This window comes from Balaenoptera physalus (genome assembly GCF_965194825.1).
Source record: "Balaenoptera physalus genome assembly, chromosome: 6".
Lineage (NCBI taxonomy): Eukaryota > Metazoa > Chordata > Mammalia > Artiodactyla > Balaenopteridae > Balaenoptera > Balaenoptera physalus.
In genome coordinates this window covers 105,641,914-105,660,327 of record NC_138885.1, presented here as the reverse complement: position 1 = coordinate 105,660,327, position 18,414 = coordinate 105,641,914, and the positions used below count along the sequence as shown (strand labels likewise).

The 18,414-nt window shown below is 39.9% G+C and overlaps 1 long non-coding RNA gene across 1 annotated transcript; it reads left to right on the top strand.

Annotated features, from left to right (window-relative positions):
- Nucleotides 1–1,096: 1,096 nt before the first annotated feature.
- LOC309663510 lies at nt 1,097–18,330 on the top strand. The gene is made up of 2 exons (XR_014265330.1): nt 1,097–17,238; nt 17,717–18,330. It is a non-coding gene; the product is annotated as an uncharacterized lncRNA (long non-coding RNA).
- Nucleotides 18,331–18,414: the final 84 nt, after the last annotated feature.

The following is an 18,414-nucleotide window of genomic DNA, read 5'->3' as shown; positions in this document are numbered from 1 at the left end:
TCTCCCTCACTTCTTTTAAGATTTTTTCTTTAACTTTATTGTTCTTAGTTGTATATCCTGCTATAGTGAGCTTCCTGGATCTATGGGTTGCTGTTTTAGATCAAATTTGGAAAAAATTTGTCCCATATTTCTTCATATTGTTTTGCTCTATTTCTGTCTGTCCCCCAACTTTATTTCTTTCTTGTACACCAAATACATAATTATAGACCACTTGATACTAACCCACAGGTTGCTGAAGCTTTGCTCATTATTGCAATTTTTCCTCTCTGTACTTCAGTTTGAATGATTTTATTGACTTGTTTCAATTTCAGTGACTCTGCTTCTGTTGTGTCCACTCTACTGTCAATCACATCTGACACATTTTTTTTATTCAAGATTTTTTTCAGTTCTAGGCTTTTCATTTTGACCTTTTTGATGGTTTTCACATCTCCAGAAATTCCCATCTTTTCACCCATTATAATCATTTTTTTCATGTAGGTAGGTCCCTTTGTATATTTTTCACAGTTAATTTCAAATCCTTGTCATCTAATTTTAAAATCTGCATCATCTATGAGTCTGTTTATTTTGACTAATTTTTCTCTTGACTCTATATCACATTTTCTTGTTTATTTACATGACTAGTAATTTTTTTATTGTATACTGAACAGTATGGTTTAAATATTGTAGAGATACGAATTCTGTCATCTTTTTTCTGGAAAGTGTTGAGTTTTATCCCAGCCAGGAATTAAATTACTGGCATATCATCTTGAACAGGTGTTGGTTTGCTCCTCAGTCCTAGGGTGAATTCCTCAATCCTAGGAATATAGTCTTTACTCCTAAGCCATGGCTCTTTTGGGGTTTATTGAGAGCTTGACATTTTTACTAAGCCCCTCTAATTTCAAACTGCCTCTCCTGCACTGGGTAGCTGCTAAAATATGTTCTTAGCTCTTTTAGCATTCTAGGTGTTTGTTTGTTTGTTTTCCTTTTGAGTTCCTTGGAGTCTCACCTCTCACATGCATAGTTCAGCAGTCAACCAAGGATTAAAAGAAGTTCATATGCAGACTTTGGGGTTCCCTCTCTATGACTCCCTTCACTCCTCAATTGAGGAGATTTCACTCCTCAATTTCCAGCCATTCTGTCAATCCCAGACTCTCTTATCTTCTGACTCCTATAATAAGAGTATGGCTTTACTTCCAGTTCAATGGGGGAGGGGACTGCCTCCAGTGGGAAAGCCATGGGTGGATCTTACTCAGCATCAATTCTTTTTTTTCAAGGATCATATCTCCTCCAGTTTCTGCCTACTTTTGATTACTCTCCAGTGTCTTCAGTTGTTTTTAATTTTTTGGTCACAGTTTATAATTGTTTTCTTTGGGAGTGTCAGTCCAATATAAGATACTCTGCAATTACATGAAACCAGAATTTCTCTATTGACCATGAAAGAATTCTAAACCCCATATCTGGCTTTTAAGATCCTTTATGAATAGTCTCCAACTGTCTTAGTTAGCTCACGCTGCCATAACAAATATACCATAAACTGCGAGGTTTAAATGACAAATATTTATTTCTCACAGTTCTGGAGCCTAGAAGTCCAAGATCAGTGTGCCAGCATGGTCGGGTTCTGCTGAGACCCTGCTTCCTGACTTGTAGGCAGCTGTTTTCTCACACTGGGGGTGGAGGGGGTGGAGAAGCAAGCTCTCTCCTGTCTCTCATTATAAGGGCACTAGTTCCATCATGAGGGCTCTACCCTTATGACCTTATTACCTCCCAAAGACCCCATTGCCAAATACCATCACATTGGAGAGTACAGTTTCAATACGTGCATTTTGGGGAAACACAAATATCCAGTTTATAGCATCAACCTCCCTTTTTACTTCATTTTTCACTTCTCCCCTTTATTCATGCTCAATTCCTGTCAATTTGGCATAATGTTCTTTAAACTTTGTATCTGTACCTCTTGTCCCCTCACTTCTATCTTAACATGTCCAAAGTCTATTATTAGAATTCTTATGAGCTAATAACACCCTTCTTCTTCCTCTGTGATGGACTCAGGAGTCAGGCAGAGATTAAATGGTCACCTTTATTATTGATAAAGTACTGGAAGAAAGAGGCTTTAAGGATCTCTCACTGCATGTCAGAAAATAGACCACAACACAGGGGTCATGCAGACAGGTTCCAACTAAAGAGAAACCAGATGGAGCTAAGCAGAGAATGTTCAGTTTCTGCTCTCAAACTCACTACTTAACCTTCTGTGGGAGGAGTAATGAGTGGGAAGAGAGGCCAAGGATGTTACTGCAGCTGAAGTTCCTCTACATGGGGAAATGTAGAAAGGAGAATAAATATCTTCCTCACCCTTTCACCTTCCAAGTATTAAGCAGGACCAATCCTCAGTCACCTTTTTTGCCCATCCTTCCCTATGCCCTTCTACATAGAAGAAGGCATAGAGGATCTCTCCTTGCTGTGAATGCTACTTTCACCTTATCTGAACTTTTCTTTATAGCATTTATTCTATCCTGTAATTGATCTATTTCACTGTGACCTCTCCTCTTTCCTAGAATCTCCTTAAAATTATTATTTATTATTTATTTATTATTATTCATGCTTTCATATTCTTCAATTATTAACACAGTAACTGACAAATGGTAAAGCCCTGAATAAGTATTGATATAATGAAAAAATAAGTCAATGAAATGATCCATGAAAAAAAAAGGTAGGTAGCAAAGAGGGATCTAATAATTTAAAGCAGAATAAGCCAAGCCATCATGGGAATGAAGAATATATTTCTATTTAAAGTAGCTAATTGCTTGTCACTAGAGGAGGAAGTAATATCACCAGCACACTGATATTATCACGACCACCATCTTCTACTCTCCAGTGTGAGAGGCTGTTAGCAGGTGTGCTTGGAATGGAACTCAAGGGACATCTATCAGCATCTTCTGACAGCCTCATACCAGCCTCTCTAGAGGTTTTAAACATCTTAAATTACATAAGAAATTAGAATGAGGGAAATGAATGGATTAAAATGAGGAGCTGGAATTCCCCTTGAAGGTTAATTTAAGACTCTTTCTTGACTATGTTTTATCAAACTCTTAGTTCAGATATAATCATTCCTCTTCACCTTTATCCTCAGGTACTATCAAAGAACATACTGGGAAGAAAGTATTGAATCAAAAAGTAATTTTTACATTTCCTTCCTGACAGAATTGTTCCATACTGTATGCCTTTTAAGAAATTTAAAATATTAGATATAATTCTTTTTTTGGTACTTAAGTCAGGGAAATAGTCTGGTCCAAATGAAGGCTTACAATTTTCTTTTTTCTTATTGTATTATAAAATTATATGTACAGATGAGCAAAATAAGAAAATACTACTCTCTAATTTTATCACCAGCAACAACTAATGTTAATGTTTCGATATATATAACCTTTCATCTTTTTTCTATGCATACATATGTCTATATCTATCATCTATCTATCTATCTGTCTGTCTATCATTTATCTGCCTACCTATCTATCTATCATCCATCTATCTACAAAGTTAGGAAAATTATACCATACACTCTTTGCTTAATTTATAATAGTTTTATAAATTATAAATAATAGTTGGTAGATGCACAGAAAATTTGTGAAGACAGTGCAGAGTTCCCATATAGCCCACACCCAACTTCCCCTATTGTTAATATCTTACATTAGCATTGTACTAATGTCACATCTATGAACCAATATCAATTCATTGTTATCATCAATGCCAATATTGATACACTATTACTAACTGAAATCTATGCTTTATTCAGATTTCTTTAGTTTTTACCTAATATTCTTCTTCTGGTGATCCCATCCAGGATATCACATTACATGTAGTCGTCATGTCTCCTTAGACTCCTCAGACTAGAACATTTTTTCAGACTTCCCCTTTTTTGGTGACCTTGACAATTTTGAGGAGTATTGCTCAGGTGTTTTGTAGAGTGTCTTTCACTTGGATTTGTCTGATGATTTTCCTCATGATAATATTAGGGTCATGGATTTGTGGGAAGGGAACCACAGAAGCAAAGTGCCATTCTTATCACATCATATCAAGGATACATACTATCAACATGATTTTGCACTGCTGATGCGGTCATCTAGCTGATGTCATGTTTTTCAGTTTTCTTCAGAGTAAATTTACTCTTTTTGTGTCCTTCTGCCCTTCCTTCCATACTGTGCCCTTTGGAAGGAAGTCACTATGTGGAGTCCACACTAAAGGGGTAGGGAGTTATATGTCACTCATTGGAGGGGGGAGGACCTACCTAAATTATTATTTTTTTAAAAAAAATAAATTATTTATTTATTTATTTTTGGCTGCGTTGGGTCTTTGTTGCTGCACACGGGCTTTCTCTAGTTGTGGCGAGCGGAGGCTACTCTTCATTGTGGTGCACGGGCTTCTCATTGCAGTGGCTTCTCTTGTTGTGGTGCATGGGTTCTAGGCGTGCGGGCTTCAGTAGTTGTGGCACGTGGGCTCAGTAGTTGTGACTTGTGGGCTCTAGAGCACAGGCTCATTAGTTGTGGCACACAGGCTTAGCTGCTCCGCGGCATGTGGGATCTTCCTGGACCAGGGCTCGAACCCATGTCCCCTGCACTGGCAGGCAGATTCTTAACCACTGTACCACCAGGGAACCCTACATAAATTATTAGAAATTCTTCTGCATGGACAATCTGTTCTCTGTTATTTATTTATTTAATCATTTATTTATATGAGTATGGGCTCATGTATGTTTGTTTTATACTTTGGATTTTAATCCAATATTATGTTATTTACTTTGTTGCTCAAATTGTTCCAGCCTTGACCACTGGAAACTCTTCATATGACCCTTTGACACACCCCCATTATTGTGGGTTTTCTTGAGCACTCCCTTACTTTGTGGCCCTACAAGATGCTCTAGAATCATCTTGTATTTACCCTGCTCTAGACCTGGAATCAGTCATTACTCCAAGGAGCCCTGGTTCCTTTTTACTGGAGAATGGTATTCGAAACAAGATCTGGGCACTAAGTGTGCTCACTGCTATTTGGATACTGTTGCTTGTAGGCTTTCTTAACTGACAGAGCAAGGAAATATATATATATATATATGTATATTAACTGGTATATACACACATATTGTAATTATTTATTCCCATATATTTATCTGCATCTATATTAAATAAAACATAAGTTCATACTGATGTCTTCAGCCCTAATCCCGTACCACATGGCTCATTCCAAACTTCTTTTGCTTGCCTGTAAACTCCCTCTCCAAGAGTGAGAATCCTGATTTCTGCCATTTGTTATCCATTTACTTAATTGTTCAATTCTAGTATACATATAGAGTGGTTTCAGAACTGTTAACGCCTGCCCTCATGGGACACAACTTTACCAACTATGATTCAGTGCTTATACACATTTCTTTTTGCCTTTCAATTTAGTTGTCACTCATTTCCAAAGTTATTTAGGTCAGCACTTTTATCCCCATCCCCTTCAGTTAGGTCATTTCACACATTTGTAATATAGACAGATTCCTTTGTCATAGTCTGCAATCCATTCTGGGATTCCCTGATCTCGTAAATAATTTTTTAATTTGTGTACGTTGCTTCACTCTTTTCGTCGTAAAGTTCTATAGGTTTTGACAAACGCATAGTGCTGTATCCCATCGCAGTATCATACAGGATAGTTTCAAAAAAACCTCCCTGTGCTTCATTTATTCAATACTCCCCTCGTCCAAACCTCTGGCAACCACTGATCTGTTTGATGTCTCTATAGTTTTGTTTTTTCCATAGCATCATATAAATAGAGACACACAATATGCAGACTTTTCAGACAGGCTTATTTCACTTATCATGTTTAAGATTTATCCATGTTTTTTCATGGCTTGATAGCTCATTCTTTTTATCACTAAATAGTATTCCATTGTATGGATGTTGCACAGTTTATTTATCCATTCACCTATCGAAAGATATATTGATGACTTCCAGTTTTGGAAAATTACGAATAAAGCTGTAATAAATATTTGCATGTGGGGTTTGTGTGAACACATATTTTCAAGTCAAGGGAGTAAACACCTAGGAACCTGACTGTTGGATCATATGTAAGACTATGTTTGGCTTTGAGAGAAATTGATGCGATGTCTTTCAAAGTGCACCATTTTGTATTCCCACCAGCAACGAATGAGAGTTCCTCCTGCTCAGCATCCTTGCCAGCAATTATTGGTACTGTTAGGTTTTTGGATTTAAGCTATTCTAACAAATATGTAGGGGCATCTTGTTGTTTTAATTTGCATTTCCCTAATGGCAAATAATGTTGAGCATCCTTTCATATGCTTATTTCCATCTGTATCTCTTCTTTTGGGTTGTAACTATTCAGATCTTTGCTCATTTTTAAAATTTTTTTTATAATTTTACTGTAATAACAGCACGAGATCTACTCTCTCAACAAAATTTTAAGTGCACCATACTGTATGGTTGACTATAAGTACAAAGATATACAGCAGACCCCTAGAACTTACTCATTTGCTTAACTGAAACTTTATGCCCATTGATTAGTAACTCCCCATTTCCCCCTGGAAACTCCCCCACCAGCCCCTGGAAACCACGAATCCACTCTTTGATTTTATGAATTTTACTAGTTTTGATACTTCATATAAGTAGAATCAGGCAGTGTTTGTCTTTCTGTGACTTTCACCTATGTCCTCAAGGTTCATCCATGTTATTGGATATTGCACAGTTTCCTTCTTTTTTAAGCCTGAATAGTATTCCTTTGAATGAATGTATCACATTGTCTTTATCTATTTATTTGTCAATGGACTTTCAGATTGTTTCCACATCTTGGCTACTGTCAATAGTGCTGTAATGAATATGGTAGTGCTAATATCTCTTGGAGCCCCTGACTTCAATTCTTTTGGAAAAATACCCAGAAGTAGGATTGCTGGATCACATGGTAGTTGTATTTTCAATTTTTCAGGAACCTCCATACCGTTTTCCATAGCAGCTACACCATTTTGCATTCCTGCCAACAGTTTGCAAGGGTTCCAATTTCTCCATTGCCTCACCAATGCTTGTTGTCTTTAATCGGATTGTTTCCTTATTGTTTAGTTTTATGAGTTTTGGGTATGTTTTGCATACAGGTCCTTTATCCAATGTATGATTTGCAAATATTTTGTCCTTTTACCCTCTTAACAGTGTCTTTTGTAGTATATACTCCTTTAATCTGCCTTTTTTTTCATTCAACAATACATCATTAACTTTTTGCTATATTATTCTTTCATAACATCGCTTTTTAAAAGTTACAAATTATTCCATTATAATAAATGTACCATACAATGTATTATTGTTGGACAAATATTTAGATGGCTTCCAGCTTTTCATTCCTATACCACCAAAGAAACAGTGATGGATATTCTTGTAACTAAATATTCTCTAAATATTTACTCAGAATAAATTGCTTTAAGTTAAAATTGTATATCTAAAGGTACCAAGACTTTTAAAAAACGTTAAAGACTTTTGCTGTGACAAATCCTCTTTTTTCTTGATCTTCCATGCTTATGCAGCATTTCATTCCCTCTTTAGGTCAGGGTCAGAGGTAGGACACAGTGCGTTTTGATGTATCATGTTCGATAATTAGTAAAATACATAGATCTGAAATGTCAGAAGTATTCAGCCTCAGATGAGAGCTTCATCCTAGACTTTACTAGAGTGATACCCTCTCTTTTGTTTCAGTTTGCATTCAAAACCTTAATTAAGGCCTCATGTCCTCTAGGAAACCTGCCTATTTATTCTCCTGTGTCAGTGATGGCTCAAGGTGAAGGTGTTCAGTGACGGTGCATGCAATCTGGATGGTGTATGTTTCTCCAGTTACTTAGATTGTAGAGTGATTCAGGGTCCCTTGGGGGACCAGTCGTGGCCCCTTTGTCTCAACATTGCTTTCCATCCTTTCTCAAGCTGGGTTAATGTCCCTTCATTGTGTTCCCATGACATTCAATCTTAGCATGTAGTTTTTTTTTAATGTTTCTGCCTCTCTCTGAGATTTTGAATGTCTTAAACTGAACTACTTAAAAATCTTATTTTTTGTATTTTAAAGATACAGCCAATAGAAACAGATGTTTTGGGAGATATTATAACATCCCCAAGAGCTGTGACAAAGCAGGCTTGTGCAGCCCTCTCTGGAAGTGAAAGAATCACTGAGGTTTCTTCTTTGTTTGTGCACATCAAATGTTGCCTATAAACTCCTACTCTGCAGCAGTGTGGACCCAGACTTTTGAGTAGCAGGGAGAGGAAGCTGCAGCAGGAACTGGGCTCACTGGCCCAGCTCTTATTTTAGCTTTTTAGGTTTGGTTTTGTGCTGCCAGACGCTGCTGCTAACCTCTGGCCAACAGTAGTTTTGACAAATACGGAGACTGTTAGTCAAAGGAGCTCTGTCTCCCTGAGAATGTGTAGCGACACTCTGAACTCAGAGCCGTGTCAGTTGAAACAGATCTTGTGCTTTAACAAGTACGTTGGATCTTTGGGAGAATAAACTAGTCATGGCTTTACAGGCCTTTTAGGGAAAGCTACTGCTGCGTTGCGTGCTCTTGGCGCTTGGGAATGCACAGCGGTGCTGGATGCCAAGAATATCAACAGCCGGAACAATATGTTCAGCGTTTAGGAACTACAGCTGGATCTAGCAAATGTCTGACTCCGTGGCCAAAGATATTTCCTCCGCACATTTTACCCTCTTAAGTAATGCAGAACCGGAGGCCCTAACACATGGCTCCAGCCCCACACAATTTTGGAAATAGGTTAATTGAGAGGCATTTCTATTGACTTCACCTGTGTTTCTCTTGTGTCTTTCACTAAAGATATTTGAAGGTAGAGGCTCATGTCTAAACTGCTCTGTAGATCCTGACACTCTGCATGTAATGCCATGAACTCAGAGACCTTGCTGGTGAGACAGAGAAAATGCTGTGACCAGACAAGCAGGTGTTATCAACTTGAGGATTAAAACTGACCTAACCTTTGGATTCGGAGAAATCGCTTCCCTTGCTCCTCCCCTACCCACTTGTTTTCTTTAAATATACATGGCCACAGAAACACGTTTCCAAAGTTTGGAATTAGCTGTTTTATCTAGGACTTTTTTGGACATCATTCTAATATTAAGGATAAGAATATACAGTGGTTATTTGTAATTTTTAAATGTGGGTGGAAGGGAATTTTCTAGGCCAAGTATTGTTGCAACTCTTAAAAGTTGTCACTTACCATGTTTTCACTTTCTTTTTCCCTCACGCATCCTGTCTGAGGCCTTCAGAACTCCTATATCAAGAGAACATAGAAGAAGTGGGCCAGAATGAGTGAAAATGATGTTCCAACAAAGGCACTGCTCCCATCTTCTCCTCCATCTTTCAGCTCCTGTTACTGGGGGAGAGGAAGGAAGTAACCCAAAGTGGATTTAATTTTCACTGTCTATCAAGCACCTGCTCCTTCCCCGGCACTTTGCATGCATCATCTTACTTAACTCCATGACAATTTAGCAAAGCAGATATTATTGTTCCCATTTTACAGATAGGAAAACAAAAGGGCTAAGAGAGTAAGTAACTTGTTCAAAGTCAGTCACAGAGTTACGGCCAGTATTTGAGCCCAGTGCTGTCTGGTTGTGTAGAGCCCATGAGGTTGTTCCTTACCTATATTGTGCTAAGTCTTTTTGGCTGCAATCAGGTAAGCAGAGAACCTTGGTTATGGCTGCAGGCCATAATCACAGGCAAGCATTATGGAGAAAACAACTTTCTGAGAGCTGAATTTGCAAAAACCTTTAAAGACATGGCAACCACAGCCTGGAAGACAAGGCCCAGGTAGGACCCAAGAAATTTCAAAGAAAGCAGTGAAGAATCGGTAGGAGTCCCCTACCTAGCAACTACTGGTGGGGCAGAACTTCCTCACTCCTCCCCCTTCAATAAATAAGCAAACTTGAACTTCATACAAGCTTTCTCTGTGGCAGCTGCTGCAAACCAATAAGCTTTGAGGGTCTGTGCTTCCCACCGGACAGGAAAGAGTCTTTGAGGATGACTAGGAAGGTAAGGAAGAGAGGAAAGGAAGAGGAATCTGTGTGCAAGGACATTCATACCATATTTAAACAAAGGAGAGTTCAAAGGAAACACACCCAACATGGAAAAGGGAGATGAGAAATGACTAATACTTTTTTAAAGTATCAACCTAAAATTTTACATAGACAGCGCTGAATATCTTGTTTTAAAAATTACCATCTCTTTCCTATTAGCAACCCCACAATAATCACTCTCATTGGAAAGAAACTGTATGATTCAAGGGGGTGGCAGAAGGAAGCAGAGAAAATGGTGGAAGCACAGAGGAACAGGCGAACACAAAGTGATGCATCATCCCTTCTCAACTGCAAATAAAATTACCTTCAGGATGACAAGATGGCCAGACTGATTCAGTAGACTCTTAGGATTTTGTCTCACCGCTCTCAGTCCTAAGTCTGTTTTCTGGGTTTGTATATATTTGTGGGGAAATGAAGTACCAGTTAAATCTCTGTTACTCTCATCCTGTAGCAAAAACTGTGGGTGTGGCAAAGACTTTTATTTGCCACAAATTTTATTCCTGGTTGGTGTCCTTCCTCCAAGGCCTCTTTTCCACTAAGTACCGCTAATATATGCAGACCACTGCATTGCATCACTCACTAATTCACTAACCACCATTTATGGGACATCTCTAATGCATCAGATGTTGGGGATATAAAAACAAACAACACAGTCCATGGCCTCAAGGAGCTCATGTTTAGTAGAGAAGAGAGACAACTAAACAAATAATCACTGTATGAAAGTTCCATAGTCAAAGGCTGTACAAGGTATGATGAGCACATCTGGCACAAATAAATGTCTCCAAGGGAGAGAACATTTCTTACATTTTCTGTTAGAAAGGAAATTTCCCGTGTTAAAAAAAAAACATGTTGGTGTCATTCAAATTATTAACCCCAAATTAATCAGTCCCTAGTTGTTGGTGTCCTGTAGCTAGAAAAGCTTTAATTCTCCAGTCAGTACTGATGTTAGGGGGACCACTGACTGAAACCGCCCACCCTGGCCAGGCACAATAGTGACTACTTGCATGAGTTATCTTAAACAGGAGGTCCTGGTAAGGAATGCAGAACTAACAAGCTACCGCCAACCGGAAGAATTCGGGAAAGGTCAAAAGGCGAGAAGACGCCAGTCCATATGTCCTATCAACCTCCCAGAATCCTCCTTGCTGGAATCCATCTTGGCTGAGTGGCTCACCACTAGGAAGGACCCTGAGTCAGAATGATTGGCCAGAGACAACCCTGAAACTAACCCCATCACCATAAAACCAGAGGCTGTGAGCCACGTGGCAGAGCCGTCCTCCTGGGTTCCGTAATCCTGCTGCTCTCTGCCCGGGCACCCTTCCCAATAAGGTCTCTTGCTTTGTCAGCATGTGTGTCTCCTCGGACAGTTCTTTTCCAAGTGTTAGACAAGAGCCCACTCTCGGGCCCTGGAAAGGGTCCTCCTTCCTGCAACACTGAGATCTACTAACACATAGCCAAGCCTGATATAATACAACCCTAGGGGGAAATATCACATTTCTCTGGGTATGCAATTGAGAAAACTCCATACTTAGCGTCTATGACATTTTCATTGCATAATAACTTGAGGAAATCATATCAGGCGCATATTTAGAAGGTATCCCATGGTAACCATGAGAAGTTGCTGTGGTCTCACATAGCTAAACATAAACATTAATCCTGGCTTATCAGATGCCTGGAAGAAGCAGAGAAAGCAAAAGTTATCATGTCTCCTTTGCATTATCAAATTAAACACCCCTCTGGGTTTTCATGAGCCGTTGGGGAACAATAAAATTTTTGTCCCACACTCGGTCCCATGGTTGTGATGGATGTTCTCCATGTCTGATTTTTTCTGAGCTTTTGCGGAATGTATCTTGCTCATGGTTAGGGGAGAATGGTTCAGTGGAGACCACACTGAACAAGCAATTAAAGAGCTCTCTCTGCTTTTCTACCTCTCTGTCTTTGGCTTTCTGACTCCCTAATAAACACTGTAATCTCTGATTCAGTTTCTTCATTATTCAAGTGGACTCTTCCTGCCCAGGCTTCCTAAAGATTTGGTGACCGTTCATTGAGTAACAGGACATTTGAACTTGCTGAGAGAAAGCTCTGATATGGCTTCGTGCAGCCTCCTCAAGACCACAGCAGTTATCTGTTTCCATCCACTGATGGGCTGGGTTGGGTTTATTTACAAGAGAAGGAGGGAAAGGTTGGCTTGGAGGCACAGTCTCAGAGGAGAGAGGAAGTAGAGGACGGGGAGGAGGGCAGAACAGCTGCTCTCTTCTGGGCATCGTATACTGAGTCGATACCTTGGCAGTTAAGGTGTCTGGGGACCAAAAGCGGATGCACCTGTTTAATTAGATACTTGGGAATTGTGGTGGGGTGGAAGTTAGAATCACAGGCAGAACTTGGAGCTGCAGAACTTGAGCAATACCTCAGAGAACCTTCCCAGCACCTTGAGGACTGGCTTCCTTGGGCGCAGCCTTGGCAGCATTGGTGATTTCCAGGTGGATTCTTGGAGAGGCAGCTGTGAGGAGCCTTTGTGGTCTGTGCACACGTGGGATTGGAACACTGTGGGGACTCGGTGGCCGCAAGTGCAATTGATGTGTCAGTTTGTGAGCACACATGGGAGCCTTTTGGGGAATTTTGAGGAATAACTAGGGTCCCTTTGAAGAGCTCTTTATTCTATTCCTTCTGCATTGGAAATTATGTCTATTCTCCCAATTTTAAATATTGGGTCAACAAAATTTTAAACATTATATTGGCTGAAGAAAATGTATCTTCAGGCAAAATTTGGTCTGTAAACCACCAGTTCATTTCCTCTCTATAACTCATTTAAAATTGTCCTAGAATTTCCAATTTTTTTGATAGCCTAAGTACTTACATGAGTCCTGGATGCAAAATTATCTGTCAGATCATGTGGCAGGGACTGCTAGCTGACACCCAATATCTAGTCTTCCTTTCTTCCTTTGTATCAAAACCAGTATTTTATACATGGTGGCAATGACCCAAGCTAAGACTGTTTTCTTATTGCCAAGGGTAGACAAGTGGCAATGAATTGGCCAATGAGATACAAGGAAAGGGTCCTGAGGGACTACTGAGAAGGCATCTTAAGAGGTTGCTGACTTAGCTGGGAGGACTCTCTTATTCCTCTTCTCTTTCAGTTCCTGAGCTTTGACTGCAGACAAGATGACTGAAACTTGGGCAGCCATCTTGCCTCATTAAGTAACCTTCAGGACAGAAGCCATGGAGCAGGATGGTGGAACAGAAAGAGAGAAGGTGTCTATTTTTTATGACCGCAGACTCTCTCCCTATCTTGAAACTTCTATTACTTAAGAGAGAAAGTTATCTTGTTAAACTGTTTTCCTAAGATTTTTGCTGTGTGAAGCCATCTAATTCCTGCAAACCATACAGCGTGTCTTTTGTATACACAGTCAGATTTAAACTTAGCAGCAGAGAACAGGGACGTCTATGTGGGGGGAATGACATGAGTGAGGGTGTGAACGTGGCCACAGGAGAGGTCAGGCCATGTTTGTGAAACAGTAAGCAAACTTTCTTGACTTGAGGGGAGTTTTTGAGTTGCAAAGGAGTGGGAGGTACAGCCGGCAAAATTCCCAGGCCATCTCTAACAGAAAGACACGATTTTCTCTTATTTGTGCTAGACTGTGTTGTTTTAGGGACATCCAGCATGTCTTTTCTCAGCTTTTGCCTCCTCAGATTGAAAAGCTGTGGTCTTTTCCTGATTTGCTTTCACAAGCCATCTCCCATCCCACCCCCATTCCTGAAGGCGCCCTTGCCCAGAAGGGCACCTGGATCTTGGCACTTGGAGCAACCCACGGTACTCCCAGGGTTGGAATAAGAATAAGTCTGCTTTGACTCACAGACATAGAGAACAAACTAGTGGTTACCAGTGGGGAGGTGCAGAGGGGCAATATAGGGATACGGGAGTGAGAGGTACAAACTATTGGGTGTAAGATAGGCTCAAGGATGTATTACACAACACGAGGAATATAGCCAATAATTTGGTAATATCTTTAAATGGAAAGTAACCTTTAAAAATTGTATAAAAAAATTTTTTTAATTTTAAAAAAGAGATACATACATACATATTGGGTTGGCCAAAAAGTGCCTTTGGTTTTTAAGTAAAAATAAAGGACACATTTTTCATTTTCGCCAAGAACTTTATTGAACAACATACTCACCCTTTTGTTCCACTACCTTCTGCCATTTTTCAGACAACTTCATAATTCCATCTTCCCAAAACTTTTTATCTTTTTGAGCAAAGAACTGTTCCAGGTGCCTTTTACAGTCTTCCAGGGAATTGATATTTTTTCCATTAAGAGAATTTTGTAAAGACCAAAATAAATGGAAATACGAAGGTGCAATGTCTGGTGAATATGGCGGATGAATCAGAATTTCCCAGCCAAGCTCTAACAGTTTTTGCCTGGTCATCAAAGAAACATGCGGTCTTGCGTTATCCTGATGGAAGATTATGTGTTTTCTGTTGACTAATTCTGGACACTTTTCGTTGAGTGCAGCTTTCAGTTGGTCTATTTGGGAGCAGTAGTTGTTGGAATTAATTGTTTGGTTTTCTGGAAGAAGCTCATAATAGAGGACTCCCTTCCAATCCCACCATATACACAACATCACCTCCTTTGGATAAAGACCGGCCTTTGGTGTGGTTGGTGGTGGTTCATTTCCCTTGCCCCACCATCTCCTCCATTCCACATTGTTGTACAGTATCCACTTTTCATCGCCCGTCACAATTTGTTTTAAAAACAGGACAATTTGTTTCAGTAGAGAATCTCATGTGGAAATATGGTCAACAAGGTTTTTTTCTCTTAACTTATGTGGAACCCAAACATCAAAGCAATTCACATAACCAAGCTGGTGCAAATGATTTTCAGCGCTTGATTTGGATATTTTGAGTATGTCGGCTATCTCCCGCGTGGTATAACGTTGATGGTTCTCAATCAATATCTCGATTTGATCGCTATCAACTTCAACTGGTCTACCCGACCGTGGAGCCTCAACCAGCGAGAAATCTCCAGCACGGAGCTTCGCAAACCACTTTTGACAAGTTCGATCAGTCACAGCACCTTCTCCATACACTGCACAAATCTTTTTTTGCATTTCAGTTGCATTTTTACCTTTCTTGAAATAATAAAGCATAATATGCCGAAAATGTTGCTTTTTTTCTTCCATCTTCAATATTAAAATGGCTACACAAAAATTCACCAATTTTGATGTCTTTTCTAAATGCACGCCGATATGACAGCTGTCACGTACAATCTAACAAAATTGTTTTGAATGAAGTTAAAGACAACTAAGTGCTACTAGAGCCATCTTATGGAAAAAAACAAATGAAACTTTTGGCCAACCCAATACATACATAAGCCTGCTTCTCTTAGGTTTTCAGTAGCCTTCCTGACAACACCCTGCATTGTTTGAGCTTTTTGGTGACAGCATAAGGTCACTCCTGAGACTCATAACGGAGAAGATCACTATGTCACAGAAGAAATGGAGCTATAGACAATGCACTCAGCTCGTGGCCCCCCGTACAGACTGGGTCATGAGCATCCCTGAAAGTTCTGGACTTCTTTTGACCATGAGCTCTCAGTCCCATTGCACAACATGTTAGGCTCCATCCCCATAAAGGGGTTGCAGGCCCTGAGTGGGTCTGAGGCCTGGCCAGGACAAGTCTGCTTGCACACGACTTGAAATTCCTCAAGGAATCCCCTTCATTGTTGACAGAAAAAACTGGTTCTTTTTCTCCTATTTCTCCCTTTCCGGTGCTGCGTTAGGAACAGGCCAAAATTGACTGGGGCTTCATTAATATTCACAGCTGCTTTTACAAACCAAGAATTGGAAAATGTGTCCAGGTGAACTACCTTTTATTAGCCGTGTGGAGGTGCAGGCAAAAGTGAGCGCCATGGCTTGTCTTCGCAGCCGGACTCAGCGCATCTTTTCACGGCTCCTGGCGCCAGCCAGCCGCAGAGGGTAGGATGGCAGGGCTTTAATGGGACACGCCTACAGGGCACTTCAGTCTTGCAGCTAATTGAAGTCATTCCAGGCTCCACGTGACAGGTCCTTGAGACTCATTCATCGGAAACCACTAGCAGTTCTCATTCCTCTGCTGATTGCCTACTCTTTTTTTAACGTGTTGATTGAGTTTCAGCATGCATAACCTAAAAAATCCAAATCCATAAAAATACTGATATTGCAAACAATTACATATAGAACAGATAAACAACAAGGTCCTACTGTATAGCACATGGAACTATATTCAATATCCTGGGATAAACCTTAATGGAAAAGAATATAGAAAAGAATGCATATATGTGTATAACTGAGTCACTTTGCTGTGCAGCAGAAATTAACACAGGATTGTAAATCAACTAAACTTCAATAAAAAAATAAATTATAAAAAATAAATAAATGTCAAATGAGAAAAAAAATGCCCAGTTCCATGGCTTGCACACATTTTAGGCTTTCTGAGCCAACAAGATAATAGGCAGGAAAACAAAAGAAAAGAACAAAATCTCACCATCACCTTTCAGGGCGTGGATATGTGAGGAAAACGTGGACTGCTAAAAGTCAGATCATGGTCTATCGGTTACAGATGTATGAATCACTCCAGGGTGGTACTGAGACAGACCCAGAGTTACCTAGAAAACACACAAAAAAGTTCTGGCCCAAGTCCAAACACTAGAGGGACCAAATAAAAGGGTTCCCAGGGAAGAGGAGGCAGTAATCAAAGCTCTGACAGCACCCAGCCCTGATGACAAATGACTGTAGAGAATTCCCATTAAGGATATCTGAAACCACAGTTCTTATCTTTCCCCGCCTTCCCCTTTTGTCAGCTGGGGACCTGCAGCCTAGCTCTTCCCTCCAATCTGATCCTAGAGGCAAGCTGCGTTCACTTATGTCAGATCTGGTCACAATGCAGGGATTAGGTTCCTGCCCCCAGCTGATGAAAAAAACAGCAGCTTCAAAGGTGCCTGTCTCACCATGTTCTCTCAAAAAGATCCACACCCAGCATAAATAATTTCAAATTCACCCTACTGATGAGAGCACCTGAAAAAACGGAATGATTAAAAAAAAGAGCCCAATATCAAGTTTAAATAAAGGAGACCATTAGTAGCCCAGAAGAATGCCTCACAAGATTTTGAGGAAAGATTGACTTAAAGAAAATAGGTGATGGCCAACCAAGCACCTGGAAAAGCAAATCAGCGCTACAAAGAAGTCTCGCTTCCCATCGGTCAAAGGGGCCATGCTGAATAATGTGTCAAAACCAGAAATGCAGGACAGGCCATGGGGAAACGGGAGCCTGGCTACGCTGATGGGTGGGATGTAAATTGCCATATGGACACCAAGGGGGGAAAACTGTGGTGAGGTGGGGATGGTGGGGTGCTGAATTGGGCGATTGGGATTGACATGTATACACTGATGTGTATAAAATTGATGCCTAATAAGAACGTGCAGTATAAAAAAGCAAACAAAACAACTAATACTAAACTTTCATTGGGTTATTTGTATGGAAATATGTTAATATAAATGTTTCAGACATTACATGAAATTTCTAAAAATCTTATATTTGTATTTGTATGGAAATATGTATGGAAATATGTTAATATAAATGTTTCAGACATTAAAAAAAAAAAAAAGAAAATAGGTGAATATTTTTTCATTAATTCATAGCCATAATAATCTTATCCTTAGAGAGCTTTTTTTTCACAGCCATGCAATGACTGATTTTTCAAACACTAATTTCCTGTTACTAGCTCTGTTTCTTGTGAGATTTATTAAAGGGAAGAAGAATATAATCTTCTACTTATTATATGGTTGCCAGATAAAGTACCTAAACATCAAAATGAAAAATTTGTTTAGATTTATTACATAGACACAGACACCTATGTTTTAAAATGTAATAGTTGAAGAAGCAGACATCTATTCATTATTCATGGCAATATACATTAGACGTTCATCAAAAGGATTTTAAGGGGCTTCCCTGGTGGCGCAGTGGTTGAGAATCTGCCTGCTAATGCAGGGGACACGGGTTCGAGCCCTGGTCTGGGAAGATCCCACATGCCGCGGAGCAACTAGGCCCGTGAGCCACAACTACTGAGACTGCGCGTCTGGGGTTTGTGCTCCCCAACAAGAGAGGCGGCGACAATGAGAGGCCCGCGCACTGCGATGAAGAGTGGCCCCTGCTTGCCGCAACTAGAGAAAGCCCTCGCACAGAAACGAAGACCCAACACAGCCAAAAATAAATTAATTAATTAATTTTTTTAAAAAAAGGATTTTAAGAAATAACTATAGGAGTAAAGGAACATACGAGAACACAAGATTTAAAGGTGTTTTTCAAAAGGC